Below are 5296 nucleotides of genomic sequence, written 5' to 3' on the forward strand. Positions count from 1 at the left end.
CAGAGCGGGGGCCACGCAGCTGGTAGGTGGGCGAGCTGGGACTTGCATCCAAGGCTTCTGGAAGCCAGCGCCCCTGCACGTAGCCACTGCTGCCACTGCCCAGACTCATTCATTCATTCATTCGTTGTCCATTCATTCCTTCCTTCTCTCAGCCCACATAGGAAACTCCCGCTTCCGTAAATCAGGGACGCAGGATGAAGAGTCCCTGCCCCGGAAAAGATAGGAACAACCCCCCTGTCCCCCCCAGGGATCATTACTCTGCCAACCCCTGCCCTCCTCCAGGAGCTGTCAGCTAAGGGGTCAGGTGTGTTCCCATGTGTGGTTGGGGATACGAGAGAGGGGCATGAGGAGAGAGGTTCTAGGAGCCAAGGAGAGCCTGCACAAGCCTGCCAAGCCCTGGGGTGGGGCCATCTCCTCTTTCCTCTCCCACCCCCCTGAGCAGGTGATGGCAGACCCTCTACTTAATTCACAGCAGTACTCCTAACTAACCCTTCTGAGCATCTCCTCTGTGCTGGGCCTTCTCCCGAGTAGTAGGCAGGCACTGTCTCATTAATCTTCCTGAGAATGGAGGTCGGGGCGGGGGTTGGCTCTGATAACACCATCCCATTTTACAAATGAAGAAATTGAAGCACAGAGAAGTTCAGTAACTTAACCTAAGGTCACACAGCTAGCCGGAGTTGGAGCTGGGACTTGAACCCAGGCAGTATCCCTCCGGTTTGTGTCATGCGTCACCTACACGGTGCCTTGTGACCAGAGGCCAGCAGGGACCCTGGCGAGTGGGGGTCTGAGTGTTCTAGAGCATTCAGACCCAGCCTTTCCAAAGCCGTCTTGCCCGACAGACATACTACGTCTGCCAGGCTGGCCAATCCTGTACGGTCAAATCACAGAGTGACACAGATAACTCCCTAATTTATTAATTCTGAGGAGGTAATTTCCAAGCATCTGAGTCCTTTATTATTGCTCACAAATTGAAGAGGAGTCTCACAAACGATCCTGCACCCCAGTTGAAAGCTCCTCTCAAGAAGGAGACGGCAGGCAGAGATGCATGGTAGCAAGGAGGGCGTCCTGGCGGAGGGACCAGCTAATGCAAAGGCCAGGGGTCGGGAGCTGGAATGCCACCTCCCCTTTAGAGGTGGGGAAACTGAGGCAGGGGTCAGCCAGCAGGCTAGAAGGGCACGTCCTCCTGGGTTACAGACATGAGATGGGATGGGGATGGGAGCCAGGGAGCCCATTCCTGAGCATCTGTAGCCACTAAGCAAGGCCTAAACAAGAGAGGGGTGGGGGGCCAGGACTTCCACCACTGATGACCCAGCAAAGCTGCGTGGGAACTACCTGGGATCTAGGATCCCAGATTTACTCACCTGAACACTACTGCCAGAGTGGCCGTTCTGGGGTGATGGGTGACCCAGGCCCAGCCCTGCCCGAGGGTTCACCATCCACTCTCCTGGGAGACAGGAGCAGTGACTGACAGCGTGGACGGGGTTCCAGGGGGCTGTGCGAGCCTGGGGGAAAAGCCTGGCCCAGCCTGAGGCCCAGGAAGGCTTCCCGGAGGCGGTGGTACCTCAGCTGGGTCTTTCAGGGGGAAGAGAGGCGATGAGGTGCACAGAGTGTGGTTTTGGTGCGGCAGGGACGCAGGCGGTGGGCGGGAGCCCCCAGAGCAGGACTTCCCTTGGGGAAAGCCACTCTCCCCCCTACTCCGCGGCCCAGTGGGCAGCGCTCTGGTGTCGGGCGCCCCCTGGCGGCGGCCCCCCGCGCGCGGTTCGGACGGGGAGGCTTGCAGGTGTTTGCCTGCCCAGGCTTCCGCCTTCGGAAAGGGAGCTGCTGGTTGGCGGGGTCTGGCCTGGCCATTAGAAGTCCCTCTCTGGCTGCGGGCTGGAGGACAGGCTGACCTGAGATTGAAAGCAGGGAGCCCAGCGAAGGAAGCCATGCGGTGGCCCCCCTGGGGTGTGTGTCCCTTCCCTCTGTGCCCCTGCCTTGGGCCCCTTCTCTCCCCTAGGCTGCCCCATCAACTCCGACAGGTCCCCTGCCCAGGGGCCCCCCTCCACGTGCAGGGGGTAGCACCGTGTGTGGACATGTGTGTCCCAGCACCCCACCTCATTCATCAGGGCTCGTCAGAATCAAATCCTCCACCATTTTTAAAGTCAAGGAGAAGTGCCTTTGAGCTTCCTGGAAACCAGAGCACAAAGGGAAATCGTCTGCTTATTTGATTCGTTCAGTGCTCAAGCACAGAGAGGAGTCAAAGGTGAAAGGTTCCTCTAACACTCCGAGATTTGGGGAGACCCCCAGATTTGGTGGAACCACAAGAGCACAGAACTCTGGGCAAATTCTGGGTTGCAGGATGGACCTGGTTTCTGGAACCTTCAAATCTCGTGTTTCCTAACTGATGTTGGTAATTAGCAGCTTCAAAGAGCGACTGGCTGAGAGGAGAATGTGTGTCCTCAGAGAAGCAAGCCCAGCTCCCCTTCAGAGGTGGGGCACTGAGGCAGCGGAGAGAGGGAGGGACGTGGCTAATGCCATGCACGTCAATTCTGCAAATATTTACAATCAGCTGCACTGATTGAGGTACTGAGCTACAGACGTAATAAAGCCCGGTCCCCCGTGTCCCTCAGCAAGAGCGGGGGAAGGGGCCTGTGGGCAGAGAGCTCCAGGCCAGCCACAGACTCAACAACCCAGCACAGAAATAATGTTACAAAGGAGTCCTAGCAAAATTTCTGTGGCCCTCCTCACCCCTCACCCAGTCAGATGGTCCCCCCTCTGTAGAAAGGGACAGTGATCCTACCTCCGATGGTCCGGTGTCTGTCGTGAATTGACTGAGCTCTCACTCTTCTCTGATTCAGCCCAAAGCCTGCTGCTTCGTGTTCCTCTTAACCACCCCTGGAAACTCCTGGATGCAGCCAGACTGAGAGGGGCTTTGGTGGGCCACCTGACAAGGGTCTGCTGGTGCAAATCTGTGTTGCCCCTGCTCAGAACCCCGCCCCAGCTCCCTTATCCCCAGGCCACAGACTCAGCGGCCTGGGGGGCCGAGAAGCGGATGCCTGAGTGCAGAGAAACCAGGGGAGTTGGGCCCAGGCAAACCGGGGAGCCGGGGCCAGGGCCAGAGGGGCCTGTGGCCCTCACTCCGCCATCTGCCTCTTGCCCACACAGAAAGCTGCTCGCAGCCGGTCACATTTTTCTTTCTTTCTTTCTTTTTAATTTTTAAAAAGATTTTATTGATTGATTGATTGATTTAGAGAGCACATGTGCAAGCAAGGGGAGGGACAGAGGGAGAGGGAGAGGGAGAGGGAGAGAGAATCTCAAACAGACTCCACACTGAGTGCGGAGCCGGACGCAGGGCTCGATCTCACGACCCTGAGACCATGACCTGAGCCGGAACCAAGGGCTGGACGCTCAGCTGACTGAGCCACCCAGGCACCCCAGCCTGTCACATTTTTCAAGTAAAATCGTCAATACAGATTTTTTAAAAAATTGAAATCCCCCCATTTTTAGGACGGGCAACTAATTTACATATTTTTGAGGTATAAGTGACATATAATGAACCATACTTGTTTAATATGTACGATTTGGTGAGTTTTGACATATACATGAGGTTTGACATGTATGTCTATAGATCCTTGAATCCATCACTGTAATCAGGGTAATGATTTCCATCACCCCCAGAAGTTTCCTGGTGCCTCTTCTGTAAGAGATTTGGTTGCATTTTTTAGAATTTCATATAAATGGAATTATTTGATCTGTTCTCTTTTTTGCCTCACTTCTTTCACTCAGTATAATTATTTTGAGCTTCATCCACATGGTTACCTGTATTGATAGTTCATTCCTTTTTATTGCTCAGTGGTAATCCATTATAAGGATGTACAGTTTGTTGATCGGTTCACCTGTAGGGGACACTGGGTTGTGTTTCCACTTTTTCCCTCTTAGCTATTCCCAATGAAGCTACTGTGAATATTCCAGTACAAGTCTCTGGACGACCGTGTGCTGTCGTTTCTCTTGGGGAGATCCTAGGAGGGGAATGGCTGGGTCACGTGGGAGGCGTACGCTTAACTTCGTTTTGTTTTTTTAAAGATTTTATTTATTTATTTGACAGAGAGAGTGAGCGGACAGCAGAGGGAGAGGGAGAAGCAGACTCCCCGTTGAGCAGGGAGCCCGATGCGGGGCTCGATCCCGGGACCCTGGGATTATGACCTGAGCCGAAGGCAGACGCTTCACGGACTGAGCCACCCAGGCGCCCCTTGAAAGGTTTATTTAAAAAAAGAAAGTGGGGGGCGCCTGGGTGGCTCAGTCCGTGAAGCGACTGCCTTCGGCTCGGGTCATGATCCTGGAGTCCCGGGATCGAGTCCCGCATCGGGCTCCCTGCTCAGCGGGGAGTCTGCTTCTCCCTCCGACCCTCTTCCCTCTCGTGCTCTCTGTCTCTCATTCTCTCTCTCTCAAATAAATAAACAAAATCTTTAAAAAAAAAAGAAAGTGGGTTTGGGGGAACACCTGGCCGGCTCAGTCAGTGGAGTGTGCAACTCTTGATCTCAGGGTTGTGAGTTCAAGCCCCATGTTGGGTGTAGAGATTACCGAAAAATAAAATCTTTAAAAAAGATGTTGGGTTGTTTGTCTACTTACTGTCTGGTTATAAGGGTTCTTTTTGCATTCTTGATTGCACATTTTTCATACACCCCCGGGGGTGTAAATTGTTCCTGGAGGAGAGGAAAATGCATCCTCATTTTATGTGGAGGACATGGATGTACATACTGGACAGAAACAGACACCTGTGGGATTGAACATTCATGGGGGCAATTAGAGAGAAATGTCGAGAAAAGGGCTCCTTCGGGGATGAAAAAAGCCTGGGAAACATGGTTTCAGATGTAGGTCCTTTGTTGGATATACGCTTCACAAAGAGCAAAATGTTAAATTTGGATCAAATCCAATGTATCAATCATGCCTTTTATAGCTTGTATTTCTACAGCTTCCCCGGGCCACCGAGATTTTTCTCTTATGTGTTCTTGTAGATGTTTCCTATTTTAATGATTCCTTTAAGTCTACGATCTATTTCATAGATGAAAAAATTGGTTTTTGTATGTAGTGTGAGGTCAGAGTGAACATTTGTTTGTTTGGTTTTTGGGTTGTTTTTTTGTTTTGTTTTTGTTTTGCATCTGGACATCCAATCGATCCATTGCTATTTGCTGAAACCCTGCCAGTCACTCGCCCTGCCTCTGGCCTCATCATCAAAGCAGTCCCTCCCTTTGAGAGCAGCACCAGAGAGAAGGGAGGTGAGGTCTGGCTAGCCTCAGGCAGTAGGAGTCAGGAGAGG

Source organism: Zalophus californianus, chromosome 9 (assembly GCF_009762305.2).
Source record: "Zalophus californianus isolate mZalCal1 chromosome 9, mZalCal1.pri.v2, whole genome shotgun sequence".
NCBI lineage: Eukaryota > Metazoa > Chordata > Mammalia > Carnivora > Otariidae > Zalophus > Zalophus californianus.